Source organism: Vulpes lagopus, chromosome 8 (assembly GCF_018345385.1).
Source record: "Vulpes lagopus strain Blue_001 chromosome 8, ASM1834538v1, whole genome shotgun sequence".
In the NCBI taxonomy this organism is placed as follows: Eukaryota; Metazoa; Chordata; class Mammalia; order Carnivora; family Canidae; genus Vulpes; species Vulpes lagopus.
Window position 1 is genome coordinate 44,468,168 of NC_054831.1, and position 12,891 is coordinate 44,481,058.

The 12,891-nt window shown below is 37.0% G+C and overlaps 1 protein-coding gene and 1 pseudogene across 1 annotated transcript in view; both read right to left on the reverse strand.

Annotated features, from left to right (window-relative positions):
• The window catches only part of STARD13 (StAR related lipid transfer domain containing 13), a 404,789-nt gene that overhangs the window by 331,965 nt on the left and 59,933 nt on the right, over positions 1-12,891 (reverse strand). The gene's annotated exons all lie outside the window — the stretch shown is intronic.
• LOC121497175 overlaps positions 8,636-12,891 on the reverse strand; it is a 49,366-nt pseudogene continuing 45,110 nt past the window's right edge.

Here is a 12,891-nt window from a genome sequence, read left to right on the forward strand (position 1 = left end):
GACAAGGACAGGTAGTGAACACTAAATCCATTTAAATACAGAATCAAGGTATTTACACAGTCTTACATAATTTTAGTTTTATAATTCATACAGTTAGGTTTTTATTCTGACAATGTCAAAATAATATAAAAACAGAATTCAGAAAGTATGGGGAATGGCATATCAGATGAGGCTTATTTTATTTATTTATTTACAAGATTTTATTTATTTATTCATGAGAGACACAGAGAAAGGCAGAGACATAGGCAGAGGGAGAAGCAGGTTCCTTTCAGGAGGCCCGATGTAGGACTCGATCCCAGGACTCTGGGATCACAACCTGAGCTCAGGTGCCCTCAGGTGAGGTTTAAATGTGCTGATTTCCTTATCTTTTATAACAATAGTTAACAGATAGTATGTAAAGTTGAAATATGTAGTTTACAAAATCATAACAAACTCGATAGCTTATGGCTTTCATAATTTCTGTTAACTTAGGAATCTTTATGACCTACTTTCTCATGTGTACAAACATTTTTAAGTTCAGCAACTCTGTTATTCCCACTGGATTCTTTTTCTCACCATCAAATAAAATTGAAATATAAAAAATTATGATGATGATCACATGCGGATTTGGCAAGGCCACTGCTTACACGAACAGAACTTTTCTGTGAATTAGAAAAAGGCAGCATCTATTGAAAAGAATTAATTACACATATGCAGAGAATTCCTCTGGCTGGCTGAATTACAAAAGGCCCATCTACCTCCTGATAAATGACCCCAGGATTTCAGACCCTCTTCACTCCCTTGGAAGGGCTCCTCTGAGCAAGGAACAACCTACACAACATATTTATTATTATGATGATGATTTTTTTTAATCTCATGACTTTTTCATTTTAATTTTTCAGTTTTGTTCAGGTTTAAGTGACATACAATAAACTGCACAGATGTAATTTAGTGTATACTGTGGTAAATTTTGACTTATGCATATACCCATGAGGCTATCATCACCATTAAATAATTAACATATCTTCCAAAACTTCCCTTGCACCCTTTGTAATCACTTCTCACATCCCTTCTTACCCCTACCTCCAGTCCCTAGACCACCTATGATCTGCCTTCTCTTGTTGTACATTAGTCTGTATAGTCTGTATTCTTAAGAATTTTATATAAATGGAATCATGTGGTATCTATTTTTTCTGGTTTCTTTAATTTAGCATATGCATTTGAGGCTCATCCATATTGTTTTATGAATCAAGAGTTTGTCTATTTTTTATTGTTGAGGATTCATCCCATAATATAGAGAAATCATGATTTGTTTATCCATTTGTCTATGACGGACACTTAGGTAGTTTCCAGTTTTTGGCTACTACAAAAAATCTGCTATGAATATTCATTTATAATTTTTCTTATTGATATTTTCTTCTTTTTCTCATGGAAGTGGAATCACATGATAGGTATATATTTAACTTTTTAAGAACTGCCAGCCTATTTTCCAAAGTGTTGTACAATTTTACATTCCCACCAGCAGTACAGAAGAGCTCCAGTTACTAGACATCCTTGCCAACACTTTAATTTTAAGGATCAGTCAGTCTCTTTAATTTTAAATGTTTGTGGTTTTAATTTGGCAGGGTCAGTCTCTTTAATTTTAAATGTTTGTGGTTTTAATTTGCATTTCCCTAATAATTAATGATGTAGTGTCTCTTTTACACCTGCTTATTTGCCATCTTTATACTTTGATGAAGTGTTTTTCAAATTATTTGTCCATTTTTAAATGGTTACTTGTATTCTTACTATTGCATTTTTGGAGTTCTTTATATATTATAGATACAAGTCCTTAATCAGATAAATGATTCTTGAAATTTTTCTTCCAGTCTATGGTTCTCCTTTTCATTCTTTTAGTGAGTCTTCTGAAGTGCAGAAGTTCTTAATACTGAAAATATCCAATTTATCAATTTTCTTCTATGGATTACTTTTGGTGTCATATCTAATAAATCTTTGCCTAAACTAAGGTCATAAAGATATCTCCTGTGTTTTATTCTATGAGTTTTATAGTTTTGTATTTTCCATTTGTCTGTGATCCCTTCTGAGATAATTTTTGTATGTGGGGAGAGGTACAAAGATTCATTTTTTGTATAGGGACATCTAATGTCTCAATACCATTCACTGAAGAGACTATCTTTTCTTTATTGAATTGCCTTTGCCTCTTGGTCTGCCTTCTTTTGTGTTACTTAAATATTTCTATGGTGCCATTTTATCTCCTTTATTGGTTTATAAACTATAACTCCTTGGGATTTGTTGTTATTGTTGTCATCCTGATTGCACTCTGAGTTCTTGCTTAAAAGTTTACAGTTTTCATCTTTGACTGACCAGTCTACTTCAAGAAATATCTTATCACTTTAAGTAGTACATAAAACCTACAAGACTATACTTCCATTGTTGCTCTCTTTTTGAACTATTATTGTCATATGTTTTACCCCTGTATCTGTTACAAACCTCCAAATACATTGTTGCAAATACATATTTGCTTTACACACTCAATTGTTTTTAAAGAGATCAAAAACATTTTCTCCCATTTACCCACATATTTATCTTTTCAAGTACTCTTCATTCCTTTGCATAGATCTAGATTTCCATTCAGGATCATTTTCTTTTATCCTGATGGACTTTCTTTAATATTTCTTGTAGTGTGGATCTGCTGGTGATGAATACTTTCGATTTTTTTATGCATAACACAGTCATTATTTTACCTTTATTTGAAAGATATTTTTTCTGGGTCTAGAATTCTAATTTGACAGCTTTTCTTCTTTTCTTTCAGTACTTAAACAGTGCTCTCTGGCTTGCATTGTTTCCAAATAGAAATCTAAAGTCATTCTTAACTTTGTTCCTCTGTATGGAATGTGGTTGTTTGTTTTTGTTTTTGTTTTTAACCTCTGGCAGCTTTTAAGATGACCTCTTTAGCGTTTGTTTCAAGTAATTTCATTATGATGGACCTCAGTGTAGTTTTCAGATTTCTTGTGCTTGGAGTTCATTGAAGATCCTGGTTCTGTTGGTTGAAAGTTTTTTGTCAAATTTAGGGGAATTAGGCCATGATTCCTTCAAATATTTTTTTCTGTTTCCTTTCTCTTTTGAAACTTCTAATTACCTGTGAATGTGGCTGCTTTAAGTTATCCCATAGCCAACTGATTTTTTAAAAATAGATTGTCATTTTTAGAGCAGTTTTAGGTTTACAGTGAAATTGAGTATAAGATACAGAGAGAGTTCCCATATACCCCTCTGTCCACACATACAAACAATTTTTCCAACTATCAACATCCTCCACTGAAGTGGTACAATCATTAAAACTGATGACTCTACACTGACACATTGTTATCACCCAAAGTCCATAGTTCATGCCTGGTGTTGTACATTCCATGGGTTTGGACCAATCCATGACACATATCTACCATTAGAGAGTCACATAGAGTTTCACTGCCCTGAATATCCTCTGTGCTCTGATTATTCAGCTCTCTTTCCCCCATAACTCCTAGTAGCCAATTTATTTATGTATTAATCTATTTTTACTATCTACTGAAGAACATCTTTGTTGTTTCTAAGTTTTGATAATTATGAATAATATAAAGTATAATACAAATCATAATAATTATGAATAATATAAACATTATCAAGAAATGTTTGAGTGCCATGATTTTTCAACTCTTTTGGATAAATTCCAAGAAGCACAATTGCTGGATAAGGTAAAATCATGATTAATGTTGTAAGAAACTTCCAAACTGCCTTCTAAAGTGGGTGTATCATTTTGTATTACCAGAAGTGAGTGAGAGTTTCTGTTGCTTCACATCCTTACCACCGTTTGCTGTGTCAGTGTTCTGGATTTTGACCATTCCAGTAGGGGTGTACTGGTATTTCAGCACTATTTTCACTTGCATTTTCCTGATGACATGTAATGTACAGCATCTTTTCATATCTTGATTTTCCATCTGGATATCTTCTTTGGGAAGATCTGCTTTTTCTCCCCCTCCCCAACTCTTTTTTCTCCGTGTGTTTCTTTTTGGATAATTTGTATGTCTTCAGTTTCACCCAGCGATCTTTTTCTCTGTAGGGTCTCAACTGTTATTAGTCTCATGCAGTGCATTTTTTTTACTTCATTCATTACTAGAAGCTCATTTTGGATATCTTTTTGTATCTTTTATGTCTCCACTTAACAAGCTTAATCTTCTAGCTTCTTGAACATATGCAATGTGATTATAAGAGATGTTGTAATGTGTGTGTCTAAGAATCCTATCATCTGTGGCATTTCTGGGCCTGTTCTATTAATTAATATTTCTCCTCATTATGGGTCATATTTACCTGCTTCTTTGCATTCTTGATCATTTTTTAATTGAATGTGAGTCTTTGTCAGTTTTTTTCTTGTTGAGTGCTGAATATTTTTATATTCTTATAAATGTTCTCTAACTTTGTTCTGGGATGTGGTTAGTTTGGTTGGAAATATTTAATCCTTCCAAAACTTGCTTTTAAGCTTTCTTACATGAAATCAGAGCAGCCTTTATTCTAGGGCTCATTTTTTTCCCCAAATATTTAAGCAATTTCCTTTGAGTACACTACCCAATGTCCCATGAATTGCAAGATTTTTTTTTTTTTAATTGTGAGTGACAAGAACACAAACTATTCTTAGCCCTGGGTAAACTCTGGTATTGTTACCTCTCTTCCTTTCCGGTGGTTCTTTCCCTAGCCTTGGGTAATTTCTTCACCAGCATGTGCAGATCAGTACTCAGCTGCATATTAAAGGCTTGGCAAACCCTCTACAGACCCCCCCCCCACCCCCAGGGCTCTCCCTCTCAGTGAAGTTCTTCCTCCAGTGCTCTCCCTTGGATTCTAGCTGCCCTGGCCTTCCTGTGGCCAGCCCTGTCTCCTCAAGTCAGGGAGACCATCAGGCTCTGCTTTGGTTCCCCCTCCCTGTCAGCCTATAAAGCTTCCTCAGGAAGTAAGCTGGAACAACTGTCAGGCTCAACTTGTTGACTTCCCCTTTTCTAGGGTTCACTGTCCTATACTGCCAGATGTCCAATGTCTGAAAACCACTCTTCAGATATTTCGTCTGGGATTTTGTTTTTGTTTTTGTTATTTAAAGTGGGAGGGTATATCCAGCTTCCATTATTCTATCTCAGCTGAACATAGACATCCCAAAGGTGTTTTTATAAAATTATTTTTTTCCTATCTATTTATCTGTTAGATTTATGGGATGAAGGTCAACATTATTAATGAAGTTGTTTCTGGGTCATAGGATTAGGGTGATACTGTAGTTCCTTCTTTGTGCTTTCCTGTATTTCTTAAATTTTTAATATTGACAATGTATCACTTTTATTTTAAAAATAACCCATGTTTATTTCTTCAATAGAGCATTTATTATTCCTAATTTAAAAATGAAAATCATTAACATCTTTACTTTTTCTAGATTTCTAAAGCATCACATAGAATCAACTAAAAAAAAAGGCAAACAAAAAGCAGCAATATCTTTTTTGCACCAAACTAAAATTACCAGTTTTATACAATAAAACTGTGTTATCTAACCTGAAATCCTGGCAATTTGAAGTCTACTTAAAACAGTAAATATGAGACGCCTGGGTGGCTCAGCGGTTGAGCATCTGTCTTCAGCTCAGGGCGTAATCCTGGGATCCAGGATTGAGTCTCACAGCAGGCTCCTTACAGGGTGTCCTTGAGGGTGTCCCTGCAAGGAGCCTGCTTCTCCCTCTGCCTATGTCTCTGCTTCTCTCTATGTCTCTCGCGAATAAATAAATCTTTAAAAAAAAACCTGTAAATATGTATGATAGACATACAATAATAGCATGCTCTCAGCAATAAAAAGGAATAAACTATCAATGCATGTAGCAATGAAGGTGAATCTCAAAATAATCAGGTTGAGCAACAAAAAAACAGATTAAAAAAGAGCATATATTGAATAAGTTCATATTTGTAAAATTCTAGATGCTCAACTTCTCATATCATCAGGGAATTTCAAATCAAAACTACCATATCACCTCACACTAGTCAGAATAGCTAAAATTAACAGCATAGGAAACAACAGGTGTTGGCAAGGATATGGAGAAAGGGGAACACTCTTACACTGTCGGTAGGAATGCAGACTGGTGCAGCCACTCTGGAAAACAGTATGGAGTTTCCTCAAAAAGTTAAAAATAGAACTACCCAGCAATTTCACTGCTATGTATTTATGCAAAGAATACACAAGTGTTGACTTAAAGGGATACATGCACCCTGATGTTTATGGCAACATTATCAACAGTAGGCAAATATGGAAAAAGCCCAAATGTCCATCAACTGATGAATGAATAAAGAAGAGGTGGTAGCTATATACAATGGAATATTAGTTATAAAAAAGAGTGAAATCTTGCCATTTACAGCATCATGGATAGAGTTAGAGTGTATTAATATGCTAAGTGAAATAAGTCAAGAAAGACAAATACCATATGATTTCACTCATGTGGAATTTAAGAAACAAAACAGATGAACATATTTTTAAAAATGAGAGGGAAACTAGGAAATAGACTTTTAACAACAGAGAACAAACTGGGGGTTACTGGGTGGGAGGTGGGCAGGGGCATGGATTAAATGATGATGGGTATGGCTATGGTCATTATCTTGGTTATATGAGGGTGTCCTGGGGTTATACATACATTAAGGTTTATCAACCTGTACACTATAAATATGTGTAGTTTATTGTATGTTAATTATACATCAATAAAACTGATTTAAAAACACTGATTTTAAAATTGAAAAAAATTCTGTGACATATATCTATTGTAAACTCATAGAGGAGAGGAAATAAAGGATATATTGAGTGCCTGCTCAGTGTTAGACAGGGTGCCAGTACTAGGTTTGTCATCAAATCCCCACCAACCATGTGAGGCAGGGATTATTATTCCCACATTTTAGAAATGAGAAAACCCAGGCTCAGTGAAATTAAAGGCTCCTCAGTGGGGACCCTTAAATTTGAACTAAGTCTTTTTTTTTTTTAAGATTTATTTATTTATTTATTTATTTATTTATTTATTTATTTATTTATTTAAGAGAAAGAGAGAGCATGCCCCTGATGGGAGGGACAGGGGGAGAGAATACTCAAGGAGATTCCCCACGGAGTACAGAGCCATAGAGTTAATATAAGGACCCATGACATCATGACCTATCCTAAAACCAAGAGTGGGTTCAGGTGCCCCTGAACTAAGTTTTATATCAGATTTTTGCCTTTTCTATAGTAGCACAGGCCTCTTAGGGCATTCTGCCTCTAGGAATCTTAAGTATCATTTATACTTGTTGGTTTATAACAATACTCTTGTTTATCACGGGGTTTTCTAAAGTTAGTCATGGTTTAGGCTTTTTAGATAAGGGTGATTTTTTTTTTACAGACTACTCAAGATTGAGATGAAATATTTAAATTTGTAATACTGTTTTTTTTTTTTTGTTTCTGCTTGTCATGATATGCATTTGTATATAAAATTTAAAATCTGGCACAAACTTTGTAGAATGGTCAGTATAACCAGAAATAAATATATCATTTAGAGCACATCACATGTCTACCTTCTGTTAAAGTCAATAGTTTAATGGGCACTAATCTCAATTTAATTTTGCTTTGGTATAAAATGAAACTATATGATTCTCACTAATTTTTCTATGTATTATAAACACAACCACAATAAAGAAGAAATAAACCTGAATGTCATTTCTCTTTCTATTAATACTTTCCAGCCTATCACCCACTCTTCTCTGCCACAAATCTTCTAATCTTCTTTATCACCCATTTCCTTGTCCATATATTGTGTCTTTTTTTCTCTGAACTTGTATGTATGCTATTCTCCCAGGAATAAAGTCTATCCTAGAAACTTCAATATTCTTATTTATTTATTTATTTTATTTTTTATTTTTTTTTTTATAAAACAAACTTTTATATAACTGAAGGATCCTTCCTGGGACTAGTTAATTGCCTTTACAAAAAAACAAAAACAAAAACAAACAAAAAAAAAACAACAGAACAGAATGAATTCCAGTGTTCCAAAAATCAAGTTGTTACACATCGATATAAACCCAGTGTCCTGGCAAACAACATGCTTTCATTTTCCATCCTGTCCTAGAGCTCGAATCCTGATTCATTTCACCAGAGACTCCATAGGCAACAGGAAAGATTGTGGCATTAAAATATTCATTTACACTTTGTGGTAGTTCAACAGTGGTCTTTTTTTTTTTTTTTTTTTTTTTCAACAGTGGTCTTATTTCTGGGCAAGCTTGCAAACCATACAAGGTTGGAAGCATCATAACTTAAATGGGTGCTAAGACTCAAATGAGAAAAAAAATAAAGAAAAAAATGAAAAGAAAGGAAAACCTCTGGGAATAGCCAAGGCCTTTAAAGAAACCATAAAAATGCCAACAATATTGAAACCCCCTTTTTTTAAAAGGGAATTTTTTTTTTGGCTTAAAATATTTCACTCTAAATGAATTTATGTCAGCTGTCAATGAAAGAACATCACTAATACACTGTGGACACCTTTTGCAATGCAAATCCATGAGTGAGTGCCTTTTTTTTTTTTTTTTTAACATGGTGAACTTCAACCTAGCAATTATTACAACAAATGTTATAGTCTGAAGCTCAAACACATTTTAGCAATTTTGAAATTGAATTGCATACAAACCAAATAAAATGTACATCATGACACACATTCCCACCTAAGACTGTGGGGACACTTGAGCCTTCCACATCAACCTCAGCGCCTTTTCACACAGGTGCTTCTCTAAGTCGTTGAGGTTGTCTTCGGGCTCACTCTCCATCTTCTTCTTAGGCTCAGGCTCTGCCTCTGGTTCCTCCTGTGCTGATATGGTCGTGGAGGCCACAGGGGCCATGGGAGTGATGGCTGCTACAGCAGCTGCCACCACGGCCTTTTCCTTCTTGTGTTTTTTGTACTTCTTGTGCTTCTTATCCTTTTTGTGTTTCTTGTCCTTCTTTTTCTTTTTCTTTCCACCTCCTTCTAGGTCTGAGTTCCTTGCTGGAAATGGGGTTGGTGTTGGGCTTTTAGCCTTTTTGAACAGTACCACTGGTGACCAATTGGTAGAGGGGGACTGAGACTGGAGAGGGGATTGAGGTGCTGGGGGCTTTTTAGCTGCTGGCTCAGGAGATCCTGAGATAGGTCGAGAGGATGAAACCCTCCTTACAAAGTGAGGGCTTGGTGAGGCAGCCTTTTTTGTCTTTTTGGGTTCCGGAGTCCTGGAGACTCCTAACTGGCTTAGTACTTGGAGAAAGGGACTGCCTTCTTTGGGGTGATGATTATGCTCCTCTTCAAACAGGTGGAGGACTTGAGGAGGTCTGAGGAGCTCGAGGCTGTGGTGAGGGCGAAGGCCTTTTGTTTGGTTGTGGTGACTGGCGCTCCCGGGTAGACTGGCTCGGGGAAGATCTTTTCCTATGCTTTGATGATAATGAAGGTGAACTCTCTTGGTGACTGGGGAGCTTCTTTGTTTGGGAGGTGGAGAATGGGAGACCCGACGCTTTGGTGGTGGAAATGGTGATGCCCTTCATTTAGGAGTGGGGAGGGGGAGAAGCTGTTCTTCTCTTTGGAGGTGGAGAAGGAGAGTATCTCCACTGTATCGGAGGAGAGTATCTTCTTGGGGACGGTGAGTGCCAGCTGGAGGGAGGAGAAGGAGTTCTTCGTGGTGGTGGCGTGGGAACGTCGCCTTCTGGTGGGTGGTGGGGAAGGACTCCCCCTCTGTCTACCACAAGGTGAAGTCTCTTTCTGGCGCTTTTGAGGTGATGGAGAGGCACTCCGGGGAGGGGAGTGTCTCCGCTGCCTGCCTACTTCACCACTCTTCACATGGGACCTCTTGGGTCGCTCATCTTCTGAGGAAGAAGAGGAGCCAGAATCAGATGAAGACTGCTGGTTATGTTGTCTGTATTGACGTCTCTGCTGCACAGAATCTGCTGCAGCCATTTTGCCACCTGTATCTTCTTCCAGTTCAGATAACTCTACTTTTCTAGGCTTAGGTTCTGGTGAAGGGGACTCTTTTTACGCAGTACCTTTATGTTTTGTCACTTTACCTGAAGTTCTCCCTGGAGAGACAGAAACACGACTTTTTCTTGTACGATTTGACTGCTGAGGTGTTGGGGAATGACGAGGTTTTGGCGGTGGAGTTGCTGGAGGTGATGGCCTTTGCCTTCTCCTCGGAGGACTTACTGAAAGAGATAACCTACGAGTTTTTTGAGGGAGACTGGATGTCCTCTTAGGAGGCTTCTTTGGCAGTGACCGGGAATGAGATGAAGAGGATGATGAGCTACTTCCAGACAAGGATGCTGATGAACAACGTCTTTGTCTCACTGGAGATCTACTCTTTCTATGCCTGGGTAGAGGTGGCATTCGTCTTGGTGGGGTTCTTCTGAGAGGAGATGGCCGCCTTCTCAGACTTGGCCTCCTTCTAGGTGAGTATGATCTTGATCCGGATCTATGAAGCCGTCTAGGTTGAGTATGAGAAGGAGAGAGACCGTGTCCGGGATCTTGATTTGGAACGTGACTGAGATCTTGGTTGGGTCTTCTCCTTCTCCTTTTCTTTTTTGGAATTTTTCTTCGGAGAAGGTTCTTTAGGCTCTGGTACAGGTTTGGGTTTGGGAACTTTCAGGATGTCACTAATAGAAGTGGCCTCTTGTACTGAAGGTTCTTTTACTTTCACTGATGGTTCTGGGAGCTCTTGAGTTTTTTCCTTCTTTTCTGAAGCAGGGGAAGGACTCCGGGGCTCTTGGTTCTGTGACGGGGAGATCGAGAATGACTGTGCTTTCTCTCTCTCCTGACAGGGGAAGATCGTCTTCTAGAGGAAAGAGATCTGGATTTGCGTCTTCTTGGGCTTCAAGACCTCTCCTTTCTTTCTCTGCTTTCTTTTTCTTTCTTATCCCTCTTATCCTTGTCTTCATCTTGTTTTTTCATAGATGCCAACTTTTCTTGTTCAATCTGTCTTTATTTCTTCTTTCTTCAGTTCTAGAAAGGCAGAAGGGATCCCCAAAATGTTTTCTTGTGCACTTAAGAGCAGGGGCCACAGTTCTCCCATAAATTCTCTAGCATTTTTTCCATTCAAAAACCTAGTCAGGTTGATTTGCATCATTTTGGAGTCTGGATTCTTCGCTTCCAGCTGGTTGAATATAAACTCAATCACAACATCATCTTCAAACCCAAGGATTTCCATTACTCATTTTGTTAACCAAGGCTTTATAACCTCCAAATTTACTTTGCCCATGTCCACCTTTTTTTCTAGGCATTCTGCAAATTTCAGCTGCTTCAGTAGCTTCTTCTGTTGCTGAACCGATTATCCTGTTCTGCACTTGTTCCATGGAAGAATCCTGCGTCCATCTTGTTGCCTTGCTCGGAGATCACTCCCTATCCCCTCCAGTATTCTTTAAAGATTTATTTGAATGCTGCCATAGCCCTGTGTCTTTTCCTGCTCATCCAGATGAGAAATGATCAACTTCCTTCTTCCCTATTCTTAAAATATTTCTGTATACCATTCGCCTAACCCTTAGAGATCTCATACCACCTTATTAGTCTGCATATTACCTTTACCCTTTCACATTTTAAATTATGGTAGGGCAGGAAATAGAAATATAGGTAGGAATGGAAATATATATATAGAAATATGTGTATATATATTTGTGAGATACATATGTTCTTGCGGTTATGAACATCCATATGCATTATCAAGTCTCGTCAACTCTACTTTCCCTATGTCCTCCATTTTCCTCTTCTATCCTCTATTTCTACATCCTTCACTTCTATAATTCTTTATTTCTACCACTCACCATGATCTGTTGCCTGGCCTCTAGCAGCCTCTTAATTGGTCCTCTTGCTTCCATTTTTGTATTCCTATCATTCACTCCCTGCAAAATAATCTTAAAATATATATATACATCAGATAACATTCCTCCCCACAATAGGTTCCCATTGCATTCAGGATGGAACTTAAAGGATCTTGCCTGCAACAGACCAACTGGCCTACCAGAAGAAATGATATGTACTACACCATAGACATGTTCCAGCCTGGTTGAGAAAAAAAACCTGCCAACTACTCTAAATAAGACATATTATCTTTTCCTAAGGAAATGGAAGTATATAACCTGGCACTGCCATAACCAGATTCCTGTCAGTTGTTATGTTAATACAGAGACATTAAGGGAAAAAATTAGAATAAAGCATAACAATAAAATTCGCCTATACTCCTAGCAAGCAAATAAAGTATTTTTAGACTTAGAGCCTCAACATTACACCCTGAAATGAATGTGCTTACTATTTATTTATACTTTATTATAGCTCACCAAGGTTTAATGTACTTGTATGCTAACATCATATAAAAATTTAAAAGCCGGATAGAACTTAAATGAAAATATCTCCATGAAAACAGTAACTATAAAGAAAATTCCAACAAACAAGCCAACTAATCCAGAGTAGCATAGTATTATATCATTATTTGGTATTTCTAAATTGCTTTCAAAGAAGAAAATGTGGCATAAATGTAAAGTACTCTAGGAACCAAAAGGCTTCTGTGAACTCAAAAGTATTTTAAAGTCCTAAATACAAATTTAAGACAATCCAAAAGAGAAACACATACTTGGCATTTCTTCCTGACCCCTGATGTACATAAAAGCAAGAACAAAAGTAAAAATTTTCCTAAGGATAAAACTAATGTATGGCTGGGGTAGCAGATCTTTTCATTTTCCATGAGCACACTAAACAGAAGAGAAATCTCCTGAAAGTTTGCTCTTCTGTAGAAAACTGGAAGGACCCATATCAAAACTTGATGTTGAAGTTGAGTGATACAAGTGCAGTACAAGGACTCTATTCTCATGGCAAAATGAGGGTACTGATTAAATCTGACACAGATTGGATG